Source organism: Natator depressus, chromosome 9, assembly GCF_965152275.1.
Source record: "Natator depressus isolate rNatDep1 chromosome 9, rNatDep2.hap1, whole genome shotgun sequence".
In the NCBI taxonomy this organism is placed as follows: domain Eukaryota; kingdom Metazoa; phylum Chordata; order Testudines; family Cheloniidae; genus Natator; species Natator depressus.
The window spans coordinates 73,658,410-73,682,300 of NC_134242.1; the positions used below are offsets into that span (position 1 = coordinate 73,658,410).

Genomic DNA, 23,891 nt, shown 5'->3' on the forward strand with positions numbered 1-23,891 from the left:
CTCCCACCAACATAGCGCTGGCATGGACAGCACTTAGGTTGCTGTAACTTGTGTCGATCAGGGGGTGGCTTTTTCACACCCCTGAGTGAGGTAAATTAGAGTGACATAAGTGATGGTATAAACCTGCTCTCAGTCAGAGGCTTGAGTCCTTCATTTCCCATCAGAGCAATGATTGCTGCACTTAAAAGAATTGCATCAGAGATGAGGCTTTGCCACAACCCAGCTGGGAGTTGAGTGTATAGTTCTGTGCACTGTTTAGTAGCTGCTCTAGGATATTCAACAAACTAAACATGTTGGAAGCTGCCATAATATCTGACTGAAGAAATAATCCCTATGCACTTGCTACCTAGAATATCCAGAATGCACTGTAGGGTCAGAGCTACATGGTCCTAAAATGAATGGGGATGATTTGTTTTCCTTATCATATGAAGAGAAAAATTAAAAATGGGGTTTGCATGGTAGTTTTTGGAAGAGAAGAGGAGGCACCTGATACCTCTCCAAATAATAATAATTCATCCTCCTTACCAGATGAGGCTATTATGCCCCCACCCCCAACAGCAGCAGATGATTTTCTCATTTTCAGGACCTCTTCAAAAGAGTGGCTAATGAGCTCAAGATCACTCTGGAGGAGGTGTCGGAGACTCAGCATGAGATGACCGACATAATACAACCTTCAACCTCCTCCAAGATGGCCCTACCTATTAATGGAGCCATTTTGGACCCTGTCAAGAATATCTGGCAAACCCCAGCCACCACACCCCCTACCTACAAAAGGGCAGACCAGAAATACTATGTCCCCTCCACGGGCTCTGAGTTCCTTTTCACGCATCCAGCACCAGATTCACTGATAGTAGAAGCAGCCAACCAAAGGAACAAACAGCAACATTTCCCGTCCACTCCCTCTGATAAGGACAGTAAAAGAATGGACTTCCTCAGCCACAAAGTTTATGCATCATCTACTCTGCAATTCAGGGTGACAAACTACGCAGCCCTACTAGCCAAATAGGACCACAGAAATTGTGGGAAACTCATGGACTTTATTAATGACATTACACAAGACAAGAGACAACAATTCAGAGCAGTAGTCTCTGAAGGGCAGATTATTTCCTTCATGGCACTGCTGGCTGCCCTTGATGCTGCAGACACAGCTGCCAGGTCCACCATGATGGCCGTTGTTATGCGTCAAGCTTCATGGTTTACCTCTTCTTCTTTCCCATGCAAGATACAAAATACCGTGGAGGATCTCCCCGTCGATGGCAAGAAGTTATCTGCAGAGAAAACCAACGAGGTGCTGCACATCATGAAGGATTCCAAGTGACGCTGAGATCCCTAGACATCCATACTAGAAGAAGGCAATACAGGTATCAGCCTTACCAATACCCATGATACTCAGCTTACACACAACAACAACAGAGGCCATACGACCATCAGCAGCAACGCCAGAGATCTAGGCATCAACGATGACACCTCACACCATTGGCACCGTCTCAACCCCCTCCACCTAATAAGCAGATCTGAAGCCTTGGTCGAGGGTATAGAAGACCTCCCACCCACTCCAGTGCTTATACTTCCCATCCAACCTTTTGATCACTGTTTGCTCCCATTCTACCACAACTGGCGAGCCATCACTATGGGCAGATGGGCCCTTGAGGTCATCTGACTGGGCTATTCCATCAACTTCCTGTCCATACCCTCCCTCACCCGGTCCCTCTTCAGGGACCTCTCTCATGACCACTTGCTCCACCAAGAGGTGCAACATCTTCTACAAATAGGAGCAGTGGAGACAGTGCCCAATCAGCACAGAGGAAAGGGGTTTTACTCCCACTATTTTTTGATAGAAAAGAAAAGTGTGGGATGGCGACCCATTCTCAACCTCAGGCTACTCAACAAGTTTGTCAAAAAGCAAAAATTCAAAATGGTTACCCTCACAACCATAATTCCAGCTCTGAAGCAGGGAGACTGGTTTTCAGCCCTCAACCTGCAGGATGCTTATTTGCATGTAACTATACACCCTGCCCACAGGCTTTTTTCTCAGATTTGTTATGGGCTCAAATCACTACCAATACAGGGTTCTGCCCTGTGGCCTCTCAACAGCACCCTGAGTCTTCTTCACAATTCTCATGGTGGCAATGGTGCACCTCTAGAAAAAAGAAGTAATAATTTTTCCTTACCTGGATGATTGCCTGCTCAAGTCGCACACTCTCGATGAGGCCATCCAAGCCACAGAAATGACCATTGACTGCTTCCAGGGCTTGGCCTACAAATAATAAACAAAAAAAATCCACATTAACTCCTACTCAACAACTGGAGTTCATAAGCGCTCATCTTAATTCCATAACCAGACTTGCATTTCTCCCATTTGACAGATTCAACACCATAAAGAATCTTGTCGCCAAGTTGCAAAAGAAGCCCCCAGGTCACTGTCCACGACTGTTTGCAACTTCTCGGCCATATGGCCTCTTGCACTTTTGTGGTCAAGAATGCATGCCTTTACATGTAGTGCCTGCAGGGTTGGATGACCACCATCTACAGACCAAATGTGCATGGTCTAAACAAACTTCTATCCATACCTACCAAAGTCAAGGACTCACTCACACAGTGGACTCTTCCACACAACCTCTGCTCTGGAATCCCGTTCATGCAGGAGTCCCCCTCTGTTATAATTACCACAGATGTTCCCCTCATGGATTGGGGGGCACATGTGGCACACCACACAGGGACTCTGGTCCCCTACAGAAGCCTCACTACACTCATAAACCTATGAGAGCTCTGAGCAATCCACAACGCCTGCCACCAATTTCTCCCACACATCCAGAACCAACACATCAGGATCATGACGAACAACATCAATTGCATGTTTTATATAAACAGACAAGAGTGAGCTCAATCCCACTCACTCTGCATGGCGGCTATGAAACTTTGGAATTGGTGCCTCCAACACAATATCCAAATTTCAGCCTCCTACCTACCTGGTTCACTAAACACCACTGCAGATAACCTCAGCAGATCTTTCCCCCTAGATCATGAATGGGAGATAAACGATACAATCCTACACAACATATTCAAAATATGGGGCTACCCACAGCTGGATCTTTTTGCAACCACGACCACCAAGAAATGCCCAGAATTCTGTTCCAGAGCGGGCTTAGGAAAGCACTCAATGTGAGATGCTTTCATGATCAAATGGAGTGACAATTTACTATACGCATTTCCCCTGATATCGCTTCTTCACAGGGCATTACAAAAAATACAAGTGGAGAGGGCCAGAGTCATACTAATAGCCCCTACATGGCCCAGGCAGGCATGGTACCCATTTGTAACAAGGATATCAGTTTGCTCCCCGATTCCATTTCCTGCCCCTTCCAAACCTATTATCACAACACAGGGGTCAACTACACCACCCCAAAATAATGATGCTGCACCTCAAAGCATGGCTCCTCAATGGTTCTCTAATGAGTAACTAGATTGCTCTGAACAGGTACAAAGAGTACTGTTACATAGGTGGTACATGTGGATTGTGTTATGCTATCTCCATAAGTGGCCTAGGTTCACTCACTGGTGCTCCGCCAGGCAAACCATTCCTGCTTCTGTGCCTCTTTCACTAATACTAGACTATCTGGGCTCTCCTTTAGCTCCATAAAGCTACATCTAGAAGCAATTACGGTGTTTCACTATAAGACCGGAGACACTACTATCTTTGCCAACCCCATCACAAAGCGGTTCCTCAAGGGCCTCCAGACCCTATACCTGGACCACCCACTCAACCCTGAGACTTGCACTTGGTCCTCACATGATGCACCAACCATTTGAGCCGCTAGCAACATGCTGCCTCCAACATCTATCCATGAAAACTATGTTTTTAGTTGCCATTACATCTGCCAGATGTATAGGAGAACTTGGAGCGCTTATGGCTGACCCACAGTACACTATGCTTTTTAAGGACAAAGTCACACCCTGAACACATCCCAAATTTCTCCTGAAGGTGCATTCGTCCTTCCACCTCAATGAACCTATCTATCTACCAACCTTCTTTCCTAAAGTGCATGCAAACACTTTCAAAGCAGCAATGCAAACACTCAACGTGTTTATTTGGACAGGACTAAGCCATTTAGGGCTTCTCCTAAACTTTTCATTTCCATTGCAGAACGATCCAGAGGCAAATCCATCTCTACCCAGAGACTATCCAGTTGGATAGCAGCCTGCATCCACCTATGCTACCAACTAAAGAATATGAATCCTCCAACTTCTGTTAGGGCACACTCCACCAGACCTGTGTCAATGTTGGTGGTATTCTTATGTAACATTCCCTTCACAGATATGTGCAAAGCCGCCACCTGGGCTTCGGGTCATACCTTTGCTAAACATTATGCTCTTACTCAGGGACCCTCAAATGGGCCAAGCTGTGCTGTCTACAGCTTTCTTACCAGATCCAAAGTCCCTACCTCCTCAAGAGATGCTACTTTTCAGTCACTTGGAGTTGAGCACCCACAGGGACACCTCTCTCTCTCATAGAGGAGGTTACTCACCTGACCTTGTTCAAGATGAGTGTTCCTGTGAGTGCTCCACTACCCACCCTCCTCTCCTCTACTTCAGAGTTTGGAGTGGTCTCCGTTGTAGAGAAGGAACTGAGGAGCCCGGGCCGTGCGTGCGTTATTGAGGCACCATCGTGCGTGGCCTGTGTGAGTACTGCTGTAAAAATCTCTGAGTGAAGGCACAGGGGCACACCAACATCTGGAGTGGAGCACCCACAGGGACACTCATCCTGAAGAATTACTTGAAGAGTTACTGCACAGGAGGAGTAACCTCCGCTTTTCTACCTTTGTGTAGGGAGAGGGGGAATGTGGTTGGGGTGTGTATGTAAGATAATACAGACTGGATTCTAGGGTAACCAGATAGCAAGTATGAAAAATCGGGATGGTGGTGGGGAGTAATAGGCCCCTATAAGACAAAGCCCCAAATATCGGGACTGTCCCTATAAATCGGGACATCTGGTCACCATACTGAATTCACTGCAAAGTCCCAAAGACTATGAACTTTCACCTGTGGAAGTGCACCAGGAAATCCACGAGACTGGGCTTTTTATCAACTGTCACCTTCCTCTTTTTTCTTAAAAAACACACAAAATGGGGAAACAAATTCAAAATTGTAGCTAACGTTACCTTACATTTATAGCTGAAAATGCTCAAAAGTCAAGAGCTGCTAGTGTTAAGGTTCTTCTAATAACTTCAGTTCACCCACGTTACACATATTTTGCAGTAATAGCAATTCTAATAAATAAACGTATTAATAGACAGTGTAAGTGCAGTTCTACTCTGAAAAAGAGCTATGGAAAAATAGCCTCTTCATACTTAGCAGAGCCCACTCCCAATGTATATTAATCAGAATCCAATCTGATATCTACTATTTTCACACCTGTTATTCCTGCTGAGCCAATACAGCTGAGAAAGAGAACAGGGCCCTATTCTTCCCACCCCCCATGATTCAAGTGACTGCCATTGAAATTCTAGTTGTCCTTGATTATCAGCAGCAGAACTGTTATTCTAAAGTCCAGTTAGTTCTATGTTGTTGAACAAAGTTCTAGCTTGTTACACTGGTACAAACCTCCTGAAGGCAGTGGGTTTGCACAGGTGTCGCTGAAAGCATAAAATGGCCTAAGAACCCATTCCAGTAGAGTTGCAGAACACGGGTTGAATGCACAGAGCTGACAGAAAAAACAGCCTACATTATAAGTAACTCATCATTTTGGGTGTTTCTTATTGAGCGCTCAAAAACTGAAACACCCAAAGTCATTAGCCACTTCTGAAAATTTGGGCCAATTTTTTTTTATTAGAAAGCTGAACATAGTAGGTATGGATTACTGAACTACAATGAACGTTGAACCCCACAATAAGAATGTTACACTGTTTAAAATAATAGATGAAGTCTGACTCCAGATCTTATTTTTGTAGCTTGGTTCCAAGTCCTCACATCCCACACACATTTAGGTTTTGGTTCAGATCTATCCCTACTTATAATCTAATTAAATACATGAATCCATGTTAATATAATGTGAAAGTTAACAGTTTAAGAACTCAAAAACCAAGGCTTTCAAAAATCAAGGTTCTCTGGGCAATCTTGAAGTGTGGTTCTGAAAAGTGACTGTACAAATGGCTTTTCTGCCTCAGCAGCTGTGGTCAAGACATTCTTGTCCACACTGCAACTAGCCAGCTCCCTAAAGAAAAGCCATACACACGGTCATCAGTGACACCCTTCTGGGAAAAACATTTGGTTTCCTAGTCAGTTTGTATTTGCTTGTGAGGATTCATTTATTATTGCTAATGTGGTGGGTTGTTGGTGAATATGTATGTTGGATCTGGTTTATTATTGGAGCACTTGCCTACTAAGATATTTTGAGGGAGAGGTGGTCACAAGGTGCTCAGGTGACTTTGGACAGGACTGGCTCATAGAACAGTGCCAAATCTTTTCCCAGAGCATGCCTACGACACGCCCACACAGACCCCGTCCCAAGAAGGACAGGCTGAAACAGCAGTGTCATCTTTACTGCTTATCCACTGTACCTTGAGCTCTGAGGGCACAGCAACTCTGAGGGCACAAAGCTGGTAGAAAATGGTACGTTTTTGCTGTGGAAAACTTAGAAAGAAATGGGGGGGGGGAACCTTTTCTGAAACTTCTTATTCTATCTGATGTTTTGATGGGAAAAAACCTCAAACTTCTAAGGTTCAAAAACCTGAAACAACCAAAACCCATAAACATTTGAGTTTTGGTTTATGAAAGGTAAAACATTTTCTGGGTTTGGTGGTTTTTGTATTTCCATTTTTGATTTTTTTAATTGAAAAACTGGAAATATTAGAGACAAACTAACATTTTCATTTTTTTTTAAAAAAAGGCTGTTTTTCAGTGAAAAAAATGTTTTGATAGAAAAATTTCAACCAGCTTCAGTCCTTCTGTCATCTGTTCCTCTTTTCTCCTCTTTAGTAGGAAACCACCATCAACGACTCCTTTATTTCTCTGCAAAAACACACACAGCCATTGTCTGGGGCAAGAGGAGTGAAGAAAGGTCAGACACTGAAATTCCCTTGAACCAACCCTTCCTCTGGGTTTGGAGGGCCATAAAAATAAAAATGTAGTGTTATTATTTGGGGCTGAAGCCATTCATATAATCTGCCTGTTTTTGAAGGGAGCCAGAGTTTTCAGGGCTGAATAGAACTGTGTATAAACTCTAGCTTGCAAAATAGTAGGTCACTCTTCTCCAAGCTGACCTTCCTCTCTGACTGGAAATGCTGGATTTCCTCTATTGTGCCCATGTGAATCAAACAAACTAAACAACCTTCCTTCCACTGCTGACTCCTCATTTGCCTTAGTGTCACTAAAAAAAGCAATGGCATGCAACAGTGCACACGTGATGCAATGAGCAGGATCACCGTCTGTTTCTGCCTCTGTTGTTTTCTTTAACCATGTCTGTTTCTATATTTTCCCCCTCCATCTCTCTAGCAACTAATAAGTTTTAAATACCTCAAACTATCCTAACAAATTCTAGATCTACTCAGCCCTGACAGTGACTGGGAGGATAGGAGACATCAAAGGAGCAAAGGTACCACACTGAAGAGGAAATCTGGGGATCCCTCAGACATGGACCTGGGCAAGAGCCCATTTTTATAACTTAGAATATTGTGTAATTGGGCTGCAGAGGGGGAGGAGAGATCATATAATTTCTTGTCTATTTTTTAAAGATAAGAATTAAGCAAGATTGTACTTGCTGTACCCACAGGGCTTTCTCTATTCGGCACAAGTTTCACATTTGACAACTTGGGCCTGGCTGGCTGAAGTGAAGACTAAGGGAACTATCTCGCTATCAGGGAATGAGTCACACAATCCTGATTTGCACATTGTGTTCCAAAACTTGTGTGAATGACATGGAAATTATGTGAAGTACTGCCCTGTCTTTGGCATCCCACAACACAGCTAGGTAGGTGTAGCTTAGGTGCATGTCAACTTGAGAAAGGAGCAGGTCCTCTAAAAACAGGGGTTGAGACTCCAAAACAAAACTGGTTTAAGACCAGGCAAAAGTGAGCAGCTTTGATGTATTCTCTTCCAAATACCATGAAAGTGGAAAACATATGTGGTGCATTGATTATGTATTTTGGTAACTCTCTTCTCCACTGTGTCAAAAGGAATATCCTAACTACAACAGTGAGCTAGCATGTATCATTCTTCCATTTAGGTAGAAGTGAAAATGCATTTTGTTGATTTATTTTTTAAGTGAAGGACTACATTCATCTCCAGTGTAGTGACTGCACTGAAATCAATAGGATGATTTTGGTCCAAATTGTTTAAGATGAATTGCAAAGTTTGGTTTTTTTTTAATTCATGCAGAAGTGTAAACATGTTTGAATGAGCCCAAAGGAAGAGGGAGAAAAAAATTATGCCTGTCCCTTAAAAATGCAATTAGCAATGTACCAAAATAGGTACGAGTACCTTTCCAATTCCTTTTGTCCTCTGCAAGAGTAAGTATGAGTATTCCATTTCATGATTCCAATCCTGCAAAGATTAAAGTACATCCGTAATTTTACTCATGTGAGTAGTCCCATTGAAGTCATGCAAACAAGTTTCGAATCAGTGAGACCACTCATGTCAGTCAGAAAACACAGGTGCTTAAATCTTTTCAGGAGCGGGGCATAGATCCCTATTTTAATTCCCTCAGAACTGTCTCAAGGTGTTTCCTCTTGGGCTAAAATGTCAGTAGATTTTGTACTAGTGGAGGTCTTTCGGAAGGTTACCTGCCCCATCCAGAAACAATAAGAACATAAAATCAGCCAAATAAACTAAATTTCCATTCCAATTCTGTTCCCCATGCACTGCTGTTAATTTAGCAGTATTCCATAGCTCTTTTATGACACAATCCTACAAACTCTTACTCATATGAGTAATAGTAGATTTCAATCTGACTCCTCATGTGAGGAAGGAGTGATCATGTGAATAAGGCTTTTTCATGTATTACAGTATTTCAGTGATGAGTGAGGTACTGATGCTGCTGTAACCTAGCCTGGCTGTGTTCTTGGCCTCAGACTCTACAATTGGTCCAGCATTGGTGGTGTGAGTCTGATGGTATGTCTACACTGGAACTGGTTGCAGCTTGGGTAGACATACCTGTGCCAGCTTTGATCGAGCTAGCACGCTAAAAATAGAAGTGTGGCTGTGGCGGTACAAGCAGTGGGAGGGGCTAGCCATTCCAAATACTGTCCTGTCTGAAACCCTAGGTATGCATGCAGGCAGCTAGCCCCTCCTGTCACTCATGCTGTCCAGATGCACTGCCTGATCAGAGCTAGCCTGATTAAAGCACTAGCCTGATCAGAGCTAGCAGGACTTTGTCTACTTGAGCCAGAAATTACATCTTCCAGCTCCAGTGCAAGAAACATCCTGAGAGTCACCAAGAAGCGTGTCCTGCAGGATACATGGCAACCTTAAACTTCCTGTTGCAGCTTAACTCTGTATGGCACATGCAGATTGGGCTGTCGGAGCGTATCCTTGGTGTCCAGTCCACATTCTAGTGTGGGTAAAATGCTACATTTTAAACTGGATAAGGTACTCTTCACTTCCTGTTCTAGAACCTGGTTCAGAAATTCACTCAAATATGTACTACTTAACTTTAAACATGTGCTTAAGGCCTATTGAACTCAATTGAGTTAAGCACATGCTTAAGTGCTTTCCTGAATCAGGTCCCTAAATTGTTGTATAGTGTTGCATTGTGTGCTGTTAAAATTTGGGATCCTGCAGAATGAATGATTCTATATAAATATAAGACATTGACTATTACTATTCTTATTGATTTTTTTCTCTTGCTTTCCCTCAGCCACAACATAATTTTTTTTTTAAATAAAGTTTTAGCAAAGTCAGTTGACCTATTTTTGATTTGTGCAAACTTGGAAGAAGAGTCCCTTTTAAAAAAATAAGTTGCCTTTTTGTGCTCAGATAACTCAAAGCAGGTCAGTTCTTTACTCACACTTGATTTGAACTTAGACCTCAGCGAAAGCATTTGACATGTCTGAGGAAAGATGGTTCACAAATAAGAAGTTAGACATAAACAAAGATGATGACAATTGTACTACACATAGAATCAGCTTCTCACTTTTGTTTATATTTGAACCACATTCCTTCCAACCTGTCATTGGCATTCATCCTCATTTAGGAGGTGTTAAACTATAAAAGAAACTCAAATAAAGAGTTGTCCAATAGTTTTTTTATGCGAAACAGAGATTTGATTGATTTGGTTGAACGTATTACCTTTAAAGCTTTTCCTGGCTATTTTCAATTGTAATTTCTGATCACCACAAGTAGCTGAAGAACAATCTCTCTCATGACAGGCTTGTTCACATTAAAGTTCTTGAAAAAATGGCTCTCCTTCACCATGCTAGCAATCAAATCCAACATCTAATCACCACACATGCACACATCTAGACTCACTTGCTGTAGTCCATGGAGACAATGGTTATTCAACCCCCCATTCCACTCTCCTTATTACCAGCTTGGAAGAAGAACAGAAAATAACTCCTAAGGGGCCACTGCTTAATTTTTGTTGTTCAAAATTCATAGCCTCTTCCAGCTTCAAGAACTTTAGTATGTTTTTCCAAAATCCTTCCTGTATTTATCAAAAACATTATAAAATTGTGTTTTTAGAAAGAAAATACTGCTTCTTCATCTGCCACTGAATCCTTGGCACTGATTTCTGCTTTCACTGCAGAGCTGTAGCAGCAAACAAGAGAGCTGACTCCATTGGTATAGGAGACAAGAAGCTGAAATCAACCCCCGTAAAGTGCTATAAGTGTTGTAGCACACCAAATCCTTTTAGATACTTGGTAGCATGCCAGGTGTACAAGAGGCTCTGAGGTAAGTGCTGAAGGCACTTCAAATGCTAGGCCTAATAGGGTCCTGTTTTAGGAGGGTTCCTAATAGTCACACTCACATGTCTACTAATAAAGATGATCTTTACTAGGGCTTGCAGGAAGAAAGGCTGTTCACCCCATAGACTTGATATATTACACTTCACTGGAAAAAAATATGGAAGATATAGTCCCTAGGAAGTTCTACTGGATGATTGTTCAACAGAGAGGTACAAGGGGAACCTGACTTCTTGGGGTTCCTCAACTCTAGGACCACAAGTGTCTCTTCATACCCATCTCTTTCTTGGAGGGCAAACAAAATCAGGCCTGAGCTTGATGCGGTTTCTGTTTTCCTGGTGCTGTCTGGCGGTCTCAGTAGGCACTTCTGCATCTCCTGTGTGGCTAGTAGTGCTCATGGTCCCACAGAACTGTGCTCAAGGGCCTGCATCAGTGAGTATGGTTCCCCCAAATGAGCCTCTTAATTCTCAATCCACAAGGTTTATATTTATTCTTACGTCCTACCCTGAGCTTGAGTTATCCCCAATGACTGAAATATCCCTATTTAGAGACCTATGGCTTGAGTCAACTGTGCTAGCACAATGGACACAAACTGCACCTTAGTTGAGGGTAGGTGGCTTGTCTCTGCCCCATCATAGAGTTGCAAAGCTGACTCTCCAATGGGCTGCTCACTTCTTTCCAGCCTGCTTGAGTAGAGTGGCCAGATGGTTCAGAACACCAAGATTTTTTTTTAATGTAGCCTTTTCCCTTTTTGCAAACTGCATCAGGACTGGGGCTCACTTGGTCCTGTTAGTTCACAGTCACATCTACTACAGTGTCTGAGTCTCCCACGATTGGCAATTGGGAAAGCTTGTCTCCACATGTCCGTGGGTATAGAAGGCATCTTATCTCTCAGAATTCAAAGGCAGACAGTGGGCTATTTCCCAGGACAATGATGGGGCGAGGGGAACAAGTAACTGGTGAAAGAATGTGGATGAATAGATAAAGGAGAGGGCAAGTGAGGGCAAAGACTAGGTGGAAAGGGGATGTAGACTGAAGGATGGAAGATAGAGACTGTCTACTGCTATGTGTCCATGCAGTGCCTAGCACAATTCTTGGTTGACCCTTACACACTACTGTAATAAACATGATTAATAACAAAATGCTGATTAGGTACAAAATGAAGAAAAGGAAATACAAAATCAGAAAACACAGAAGGAGGAAGAGATCAAAATCCATATCAGGAGGAGAAGGGCAAAGAATCCCATAGAAATCAGAACAGAGGAGAAAAACAAACACACAAAACCTCCAAAGCAGCATATTATAGAATAATTTATAAACCATTCCCCTTCTAACCAAGCTCATTAACAATTTTCATACACTTAGGTTTGCTATGAGATCTCTTTCACTGTGTAATATTGACCAAGTCATCATAAGCAAAAGCCCCTTGACAATGTGCCTTATTTGCTATAATAGGAAGCAAGTGGCTTGCTCAGTGAATGGATCAGACCCACGTTCCCATCTGCATTATAAACATGTTTTAAGGAGTCTGCCAAATATTCAGTATTAAATTATTTTATCTCCCTCTGCCTACAGTTCTCTCCCAATAGCCTTAATTCTTCCAAATATTTAGTTCAACAATCTCTTCTCTTAGCAATCCACACTCTCTTAGCTCTGTAATCCCACCTTTGGCCCAGTTTTAACAATTCAACACACTGCTGTATGCACATAGCAGGTTGAATAGTAAATCTGAGAGTATTGTTGTGAATAGCTTGGTTTGCTGTGAGTCATGGGGTCATATGCTGTATTTATAGAGAATTGGACAAATCACTGGGTATTTAGAAAAGTTTCACAAACTGTAATATAAATTATGATTTGTCCAACAATTCACCCTGAAATGTGATTCCCCTCCCCTATTTTTTAGGCTCTTGTTTAAAAAATGTCATTCATCTGGGGTTTGTTCCTGCAGGATCCTGAGTACTTTTGTGAGCTGCGGTGCACCCGCAACTTTTGCTGAGCTCAGTGAGTGGTGAGCACACTCAGCCCCTTGCAGGATTAACCCCCTTTCAGGGAGCGGAAACATGTGACTTAATTTGCAGAGGATGGGTCACAACTTCACGCAGACTTACCTATGAGTACTTAGAAAAAGTGAATGTTATTAGAAAATAAGAATTGGTCCACAGACAATTTGCTAACTGAAAGGGGAAAAAATTTGTGCAATTATTATTCGTAATGAAGAGTTCAATCAGCTCTGGCTATAGTGTTTGAATTAAACACGTGGTCTCCCTTTAAGTCTCATAGAGGCTTCAGCTTAAGCACCAATCCACTAAAATATCTGAAATCAAAATCATTAACTTTAGCTGCTTAGTCAAAGCCCCAAGGCTTCTTGGTGTAGCTTTCCTTAGATTACTTTAGCATGGGAGAAAAGAAGTGCTTGGTGACAGTGTTGGCTTCCATGACAGCAAGAGATTGCTGACGTCATTGACTGTATGCTTCTTCCACAGTGAAGCAGTTGAATTGGTGTGTAATTGATTTGTGCATCCGGAAGCTATAAGAATACATCTGATTTCCCAGCTACCACATCAGTCAAATAGTTAAAAATCAAAAGTCTGACAGCACATTATATGTATAAATGTTTGATTTATATAATGTAGCTATACGCTCATAGGTTTCTTTGTGCATTCAAAGGGTATCCACAGAAAGAAAAGGGTGTGCATATGCATTGCATGTAATCCAAATGAGCTGCTGGTGATTTGGGGGTGGCACTTTCCCCTCTGAGTCAGTGCTGAATCAATATCTGAGTGTGGTGTTAAAAGTTACTATATTGTATCAAAGTCCTGACTACTTGTGGTCATTAATGAGCCCTTAAAATCTTTCACAAGAGTACCAGTATCGTGACCAAATTCCAGCTTTAGTCCAACTCCTTGTCAATTCCTGGCCTGAAGTGGTGTTCGCTGTTGCTGTTGCTGTGTGTTGCTAAACAGCTGCCATGTTTCACTTAGAGGTGGCTGCATTTTATCAATGAGGGGAGGACTTCCCATATGTGAACACTTCCCACAGAGGGAGTAGGAAGTGCTGCAAAGTTGTGTGTGTGTGTGTGTGTGTGTGTGTGTTTCCAATGCTACCTTGGTTTTTGTGGTGGTGGAAGGAATGAGATTGCTCCCCCTCACCCCTGAATTCTCAGTATGGCTCTTACAGACAGAGCACAGACGACACCTTGGATTTCCCCTCTCCAGCTTTTCTGAATGGCAGAAGGAAGGTGGCATTCAGCTGCATCATTAATCAAGCCACAGCAGCAGGGTGAGGGGAGACGGGGGGCCTGGAGATGTGCCGAGAAAACACCCAGCATGGGGAAGACCAGTGATGCCCAAGGTCATCCCAGTAATCTGCAAGGCTGTCTTGTAGGGGAAGATATGGGTCAGTATTACTAACCCTGGAGCTGCACATCTGTTCTCCTCTTCCGTGTCTCATAAAGCATGAAAGAAAGGATTTAGTGCACGTAGCGTATTATATAAAAAAAGATCACATAAATAAAGTCTAAGCACAAATAATAACTAGTATTAAAAGCAAAATACTCCTGATAAAAATTACAGGAGGAAATTCAATGCGACAGTCTCAAAAATGCTTTGGTTGAAAGGAAACTCGGAGGGCTTGTCCACACAAACATTTAGTTCACAACAAACTGGAGTGTGACTCTATCCTGCACTAGGCTCTCACGAACTAACTGTCCATGTGGACCCCGTTGATATGCATTTACAGTTTGTTAGTGCACTTTGCTCTACCCTTCTTTGAAATGAGAATAGATTGAATTTAGTTCTTTAGCCAAGACCCAGATAATGTTGGATTACAGGTTAGTTATGTATTTGCATCTTTGAGAATGATGGATTTTGCCAGCTAATTTGTTTGTGGCTAGTAAGATATTTGTCAAATAGACATTTAACTATTGAATACTTATAAAGAAGGAGTTTGAAAGGAACTCAAACTAATGATGTCTTTCTACGAGTAAGATAATGATAACATTCACCTTCATGGCCGAAATATTCCATGGGAATACTGACTGTGTTATTAATTTTAAAAGGCGATGTTTGGACTTAAATCAGTACATGCATCAGTAAGTGATTCAACTAAGCTTCAGCTAGCATACAGCTCAGAGCACCAAAGCATTACTCATGTGTGCATTACCATTTTCATTTCTACTGCAGCAATAGATCATTTCCCTCCTTCCCTCCCCCTCCCACCTGAATGCTAAGAATACTGCTGCAAAACATACTTAGAAAACCCTAGAGGCTCATGGCAAGGTTTGGGCAACTGCTCATTTATATACAAACATTAAATAAGGATAAAGAAGAAAGATTCTTTTAAACCAGGTACTGTACTGTATACATTCTCAGCAGGAATAAACAGACCTTTCCATGTAATTAGCCCACATTTTGCTTATCACAATTTGGAATGTAGAAACTGTAGAATCAATAGGCACTAGCCCAAAAGATAGTAACCTCTTCACTTTAACCTTAGACTTTTTCATATTTATCAAAGAGAAATCAAGGGTGAGAATAGGGCCGGAGAGTGTGATCATTAAAACGAAGACTGTGTAGGTGTATGTGTTTGTGACTCATTATTCACTAGGGGCTAGGTTCTGAGCTCCTTACTCAATTTTTACTATGTCCCTGCTCAAGCTTGTTCCCACTGACTTTACTGGGAGTTGTGCCTGAGAATGGATTGAGTAACCACCTTAGAATTAAGTGCTGGAAATCTCAATCAGTAGTTTCTAAAGTTAGATGTGGAATCTTAAACGGAATGGGCCACATCCTCAAATGGTGTAAATCTGCGCAGCTCCATTGAAGTAAATGGAACTGTGCCAATGTATACCAGCTGATGCTCTGGACTGATATCTTCATACAAAATTACAGTAATAGTAATTTTTAGAAGACCATGATATATTCATAAACATGTATTTTGTAGCTGTAGTACATATTTATGTATCTGAAATCTGTTGAATATTTTATTTTTCAGGCTGCTGCCTGTCAGGTTGTGATGCAGGCAGGAGCCAGGTTGCAGAAAGAGGTTACAATGTAGGCAAGTCCTTTCTGAGTAATAATCTTGACGTGACACACAAGAGTCACCAGGTGTAGTGAGAAACCTAACTCGAAAACAACCGTAATGGACACGGACCCTCTGCATTAGGAAAGAGTTGCTTCATGCTCTTGGCCTGATTCCTTTGTGTTTCATTCTGACCTCAGAATCCCCCGACTAGATTGCACCATCAATTTAGATTACAGTGTTTGTCATGCACCATGTTGCTAGTGGAAATACTGGTGTGACTTTCAATGACCTGGTTCAGTCAATATTAGTGCCTTGCTGCTGAGTAATACACGTATGGGCTAGTTGAAAGTGTGCGGGAGGTTGTTTTTTGACAACTGCTTTGCAGTGTCCTGTGATCTAAGGATGCGGAGGATTTATAGGATTTAGTTGAAGGCTTTGTGTTTCTGTGGAATGAGTCCATGCAGATCCACAGGAACTGGAAAAAAATTGCCCAGCTGAGTGATTCAGTAAGCATTCTGCCTCAAAAAGTTGTTGATTGGTAGTATTTTGTTACCTTTATGTGACACCTGGCTATGAAGCGGAATAGAGACAATAGTGAGGTGGCAATTTTATACAATTAGTAATTCAGTAGAGCTTTTTAACCCCATGCAAGAATACACACTGTATTTCCACGCTAGAGAATTATTCCCAAAGCTAAACTATCTCCTCGGTGTATGCATGGATGGAGGATTGGGCCAGATAACTCATCATAGAATGTCCTGCTTCATAAAATTTGTTAATGCCCTGAATCTGCAAAGATCTACGCACACTTGTAATCCTATTGATTTCAGTGGGATGAGTTGCATGGATACAGTTAAGCATGTTTGTATTTTTTTGCAGGTTTGGGGCTTAATTTTTAACCTTCTGTTAGTTTTGCTGAGGGAAGAAATGTATTCTCTTTTGCTGTTGGAGGTCTTAAATGTCTTTGATAACTACTCTCTCCCTTTTTCCAGAAAAATTGCAAGAGTGGCCAAGTTAAGGTTCTCTGAATGATTAAAATATCAATTCATAATGTCAGACAGTCAGTAACAGAGAGAGAGAGAGAGAGAGAGAGATTAGAGAGAGATATGCATGTATCCTGGTATAGTGTCTCTGCTTCTTCCAATACTTCAGGAAATAAAGACACATTTCTGAGATCACTGTCTGTCCTTTGCAGGATTTAGGAATGCACCTGTCAGCTAGAGGAGCGTGAACATACCCGTGGGTCAGGCTCTCAAGTGGATTTCACTGAATATGAGCATCTATTAGGTTAGGCAGACCTACAGGGTGGAGACAGCAAGAAATGCCTAGCATTTAATGTGGGGTTTTATTAACCAAAGCTTTGAGGGTCATCATTAAAAAGGGAGGCAGCTCTTTCATTGTTAAAGTCTGCTGGTTTTAAAAAGCTTCATAATATGTGGATCTCACAAATGTGGTTTATGGCAAATGAGAAAATGTTGTAAAGAAGTAGGAACATCCACAAGTACATCCTTTTGCATCTTAGCATTCGGCTGCCCTGTGATTACAATCTTTTATTAAAGTGCTAGAGGAAACAAGATAATGAAATGAACTATGAAGCATTTTCTGATGCTTCTCTGTATGGAAGACTCTGTTTAAAAATAAATTACAATTGTAATTGTGGCTTTAGATTTGTCCTGAAGAAGCACAGTGTGACTGAGATAAACGGTTCTGACTTTGCTGATGGTATTCCACTATCAGACAGCTTTTACAAGACTGAACAGTTAACTCTTGAAGAACAGTAGGCTAAGTGAATCAGAATGAAGTAACAAGCAATTGTATGACATGCTAGTTAGGTATTTAGTGGATCTGTTCTCCAGTTAATACATGTGTGCAGGGCTGGCCTTACCATGAGGCGAACTGAGGCGGCCGCCTCAGGTACCAGACTGTGGGGGGGCGCCACTAGGACCCAGAGTGTGGAAAATTGTGTCTGCGGCTAGTGCATATGTATTCTCTCTGCTCTAGTTGCACAGAGATGGTGGAGTGCTGTGCTGGAGGAAGGAGGGCACAAGAGACATAACAGGCAGGCAGGAGAAAAGGTGAGAGGGAATAACAGAAAGCAGCAGGAGCTGCAGGGAGAGAGAGTCTTCCAGTCTAATGTTCCAGCCACATTGGGTTCGACAGGAACAAAGGTCTGGAAAAATCTGGCTAGAAATCTGGCATGCCATGAGAAGGCAGCAAATCACCAGAGAGCATTCCATAGGTGGAAAGAGCTTGAGATGAGACTAAGGTTAAAGGCCACCATAGATGATCAGCATCAAGAGAAGATTGCATCAGAGTAATTTTTCATTTCATTTTCACTTTGGTCTCTTCTTTGCAGAACTGATGAAAAACTCTTCAGACTCTGAAGGTTTTCTGCAAAGACAAAAGTCCTTGAGGAACTGATATGTGAAGCCCTTTTTGCGGATAATTGTCCTTCTCTCAGTTATAGTGAAAGTGACCTACAGCTTAGCCTTGAGAGGTTCCCAGAGGCAACTAAACAGTTTGGTCTTACTTTCAGCCTGGAAAAAAAAGAAGTCCTCTTCCAATCAGCCCCATTAATCACTGCCACTGAATAAAACATCACCATCAGTAGTACAAAATTAAAGAATGTCAATCACTTTATATAACTTGACAGTACTCAAGTGATGGTTCCCTAGATCAAGAAATATCAAACAGAATATGAAAGGCAAGCCAGACTTTTGGAAGACTTCACCATAGGATACTTAACCAGCATACTATTAAACTGTCAACAAAACTGATGATATACAATGCAGCAGTGATAACATCCCTTTTATATGGGTCTGAAACATGGAAAGTTTATTGCAGACACATTAATCAACTTGAAAAATTTCACCTGAGCTATCTTCACTCTATTCTGAAGGTCCAATGGGAAGACAAAATGTTAAACACTAACATCCTTGAAAAAGCAAACGCAACCAGCATCAAGGCAATGATTATCAAAGCTCAGCTTAGATGGACGGGTCATGTTATCAGAATGGGTGATGACAGATTCCCAAGAAAAGTCTTCTATAGTGAGCTGAAATTTGAAAAATGCAGGAAGGGTGGTCAATGTAAATACTTCAAAGACACCCTTGAGCAGAATTTCAACTCATGTGGCATAAATCTTGATAACTTCAGAGACACAGCCAAGGACAGACCTCAATGGAGAGCAGCTCCCAATAAAGGTTGTAAACACTTTGGGAGAGACAGATGCAAAAGACTGATTTTAAAAAAAAGGGTCAAGCATCATGCCAAGTCTTTAGTGGGAGCCTACACATTACCATGTGACATCTGTTTGTGATCTGGATCCTCGCAGATCAGACTATACAGCCACAAGAGATGCTGTGACATCATCATCGGCTATGATGGACGGCCATACTCAAGTCCTGTATGTTTGATGTGTAAAAATTCATATTCAGAAAAAAGTGAAAAGAAGCTGGGATGATTAATCTGTTGTCAGTCATGACTAAGATGAAGAGAGATATTTTAGCAAGACACTTGTTCTGAAATAGAAACCTTCCAAACAAAAAATGTCAATCACATGAGATTTAATTACATTCTTGATAGCAATTACTTACATCATGATCCTACCCCACGAATGCTATTAGGAGTTTTGCCATTGATTTCAGTGGAAACAGGATCATGCCCTTAGGCCCTGATTCAAGAAAGCACTTAAGCATGCCCTTAACTTTAAGCATATGCTTAAGTTTTATTGGCTCTAGTAGGACATAAGCACAGGCATAAAGTTAAGCATGTGCCTAAATGCTTTCCTGATTGGGGATACTTTACTGAATTGTGGCCCTAAGGAAGATTCTTGGCACTACTAGCAATTGAGAAGTCAGAACTTGAAGAAAGGATTGAATGACCATAAACTGATGATCTCACTGGGAAGAAAGCTGATTTAAGGAAGAAATGTGATGTGTATTCCAGATAAAGAACTGATGAATCAAGGTGTGGCCAAATTTGGACAGAAGAGAAGTCAAGGTGGTTTGAAAGTAATCTTGATAGTGAAGAAGAAATAGTAATTGATTCAAGTTATGGTGATACATGAAAGCTATGTAATAATATTGGATGGGAGAGATAAGTTGCCTTCTGTTTCTCAAGGAGTGGGAGTTCTCCCAGTCTAAAGTAAGTACTCTAATAATTATCTGAAAAAAGACAAGTGCATCAATTAAAACACTCTCTTGAAAGAAGCTAATTTAGGTTTTTAAAAATTGTTTCTGTGGCAAGTATGATTTGATCCCACTTTTTCAGCTGTCTGTCTTTCTGTTTTACCTGTAGGTATGTGTATATTTTTGTTTAATGTTCCAGAGCTTCTTATAAAAATAGTAGTTGTTAAGGGTTTACATATCTTTGTCAGTGCCCAAAGTGATAAAGGGTCAAGGGAATACCCCATTCTCCTTGGATAATTTTCTTTTAAAATACGTCTTTTAAAAGAGAGATCACATAAGAACTTGTTTTTTTCATCATGATAAACTTTTCTCCTACTGAGAGCAATTCCTAAGCACCAAGAACATTTTCCTGCTCAATATTCTGAAAGGGCATTTAGTAATGAACCCTTCATATCAAATAAAGGGCTACATAGCTGTTCAGTACCTATTATTCTTTGAGATGTGTTGCATGTGACTGTTTGACTTTAGGTGGCCATGCTCCAGAGATGGAGAACTTTTTCCCATAGAGGTACCTGTTGGGCTACACACGTGCCCTCTGCACACTCATGCCACCAGCTGAGAGTATAAATGGGCGGAGACACTTTGATCCCCGTCAGTTCCTTCACACTAGAAGCCAGTATTTTAAGTTACTCCAATCAGGGGTGTGCACAGTGGGGAGCAAGCAGGGGCATGCCCCCCCTATCAGTTTGGGCACAGAACTCCTCTGGGGCAGGGAGACTGAGCTCCTCTGAGCCCAGGGCCGCGGGTGGAGAAGGGGAAAGCCATGCCCACCAGAGGACGGGGAGAGAGCCAGCTTGTTCAGCCATGAAGGACACAGAAAATGCCCCTCCAAAAGCAGCCAACTTTTTATTCCTGTGCACTCCCCTGACTCCAATATAGAGGAAAAAGTGGGTGAGTCATGGAATGGACATGTGCAACGCATCTCGAAGAACAGTTACTGAGCAGGTATGTATCAGTTTTTTCCTCATCGAGTGCTTGCACATGTCCATTCCACTTTAGGTGACTCACAAGTGGTCCCATATGGAGACGGTATTTGAGTCTGTTTAAACAAGGACTGAGGCATTACTCTTCCAAACTTAGCATCATCCCTAGTGGCCTGGGAGGCTGCATAATGAGTGCTGAATGTATGAACCAAAGACCAGGTGGCAGCCCTGCAAATGTCAGTAATGGGAACATGATCCAGGAAAGCTGCTGAAGGTGCTTGAGCCCCTGTAGGATGTGCTAAAACTCTCTGGGGTAGAGGATCTTTAGCAACGTCATAGAACAAACAAATCCAGGAGGAGATCCAGGAAGGTATCATCTGACAGGTGACAGGCTTTCCCTTCATTCTATCAGCAGAAAAGACAAATAGTTGAGGGGATGATCAAATGCCTTAGTCCTGTCCAGGTATAATGGTGATGCACAGTGGATGTCCAAAATATTTTTTCCTCATCTTTGTGAGAGTGAGGTGTTGTAGAAAAGGTTGGCAAGTATATAAACGGAGTCATATGAAAATTGGAAATTACCTTAGTAAGACATTTGGAGTGCAGGCACAAGTCAACTTTGCCCATGTAAGAACTCTATATGAGGGGAGTGTAACGGGGTTGGCTGCCACCTTGGGGCTAGGGGTCACTCTGCAGCAGTTTCCCTCTTCAAGGCCCCTTAATAACTCATTCTGTCCAAAGGTAATTACAACATTTCCCTTGTGGGTCCAATTTATTCAGTCCTTACACACTGGCCCTCCAGGCCCCAACCCCAGTTCAGTGTCTTTTTCCCCTTAGGTAGGGAGTCATGAGCCCTTCTTTGCAGAAATGGAGTCCCAGTTCAAAGTCTCTCTCTCTCTCTGCTCCCTCTCCTCCCAAGTTGCGGGTAAATACTAAAATAGTCACTGGACCAGAAAAAGAGTGAGAATAGCTCTGTTGCTTGGTGGTTAGGGCACCCACCTGGAGGTTGGAGTCCCATGGTGTGGTGCCCCTGCTCCAATCACTTTTTCATTATTTATCCACAGTGGAACAGTTTCAACAGGAGAGACTGGGGAAGCCTCATATCTGACTATCCTGTAGCTCAGTGGTTAGAGCCCTGCTCCTGAGAGGTGGGAGAGCCCTGTTCAAATCCTTTCTTCCCCATTAACCACTTGAACCGTGGTCTCCCACATCCTAGGGGAGTGCTTTAACCAGTGGGCTAAAAGTTATAAGGTGGGTAGTAGCATCACAGGGAACTGATTTGATACATCCTGCTGGCTACTGTGGGAAAGCTTTATTGAAGAAGAGACTCAATAGAGTCTTGCAGATGTTCTAAAGTAGTCAGATTCTGGATTAGCTTTATTTCCTCTGGAAAGTCATTCCACAGTTGAAGCCTCTTCAACTGAGAACCCTTTTTCTTCTGACTTTCCCATGTTTCATCCTCAGCTTTGTCAGATGCATTTTCCCAGGAGAGGGCAGTTGTCTTGGTATGAAGCTGCATCTTCATACTTGATGGCTTTGTAGATTAGGACCAAGACCTTGACCTGGCACTGGCAGCAGACTGGCAGCCATTCTGCCAGTGGAGAAATCAGAGCACAAGGGTGATATGTTCACAGTACCTGAATCATTCTGCACAAACTGCAGCCTCTACATTGCTTCCACTTTAAGACCCGAAGATAGTAAGCTGCTGTAATTAGTTCTCAAGGTAACAAATGCATGGCTCTGAGAATGGGTGACAGTTCCTAGCAAGATGCAATGGAAGAAGATATTGTTTTCCCTGGCGTTACCTGCTAGTCTAAGCTTAGTGAGGAGTCAAACAGGACCTTGAGGCTTCACATCACTTTGAATTACTTAAAAACCAATTTTAGTTGAACTAGTGCAACTTTTGTATATGAACAAGGACTCAGGAAGATAACTGCATAAATGTTACATCCATTTATACTCAGTTTATGGTTAGAAGGTTGGGGTTTTTTTTTGGTTTTTCTTTGCAACTGTAAGAGCTTGAAACTTACTTTAAAAAAAATCATGGGGTTTGCAGAATCTAAATCTTTCAAGTGGGCCAGATGCAGCCTACATACTGGATGTTTAACACCGGTGATGCTGGTGCAGGACTTTTGAATCTTTAATTAAGACCTAAACTAATATCTTCCAAATTGTAGTCAGTAGCCTGGCTGTTGGTTACTCACAGCATCATTCTGCACATGTAATCAAATCTCACTGTCCAGCAATAAGTGCAAATGATTGCCAAATATAATATTTTAAAACAGTACCTTGCAACTGCAAAGATACAATCCACTATACTTGTTCTGTTTCAGAGAGATATGGGCTCCCATTTCAGTCTTATGAGATAAGATATTTTTCTAAAGAGACAAGTCTGTAATAAACCATTATAGTCAAAAGGCAGGATGATCTCTTTAGCAGACAGCAAAAGTTAAGTAAAGCCATATTTGTCATTATTCCATTTCATAGCGTAACATCACACCATCACATAAACTGCCCTGAAGGTTAATGGGACAACAGAGATATTTTTAGGAAAAAGATCAATTCCTCAAATATACTTATTAAATACTATGTACACTCAAGTAAGAACACGAGGAAGGTTTGATTCTGTGCTGTTGCACTGCAGCAAAACTTCCAGTGAATCCAATGAGAGTTTGCCTGTATAATGACTGTAGGATGGGCCCCTGATTTATTATAGCAGGAGTGGTAGCATAAGCTTCTATAGACTAACGCTGTTCTCATTTGCTTATAACTTCTATATATTTTCATGTTTCAGGTTGTTAAATTTTTCAGGCTTTTACCATTTTTCATGGACTTTGGTTTCATTATCAACTGTCCCTGTA

At 41.9% G+C, this 23,891-nt stretch overlaps 1 long non-coding RNA gene across 1 annotated transcript in view; it reads right to left on the reverse strand.

Moving 5' to 3' along the window:
* Positions 1-1,246: 1,246 nt before the first annotated feature.
* LOC141993566 (uncharacterized) overlaps positions 1,247-23,891 on the reverse strand; it is a 40,298-nt gene continuing 17,653 nt past the window's right edge. The window contains exons 2-3 of the long non-coding RNA XR_012640892.1: positions 2,172-2,257; positions 1,247-1,268 (exon numbers count right to left, since the gene is read on the reverse strand). This is a non-coding gene — a long non-coding RNA (uncharacterized LOC141993566). The remainder of the gene's footprint in view (positions 1,269-2,171; positions 2,258-23,891) is intronic.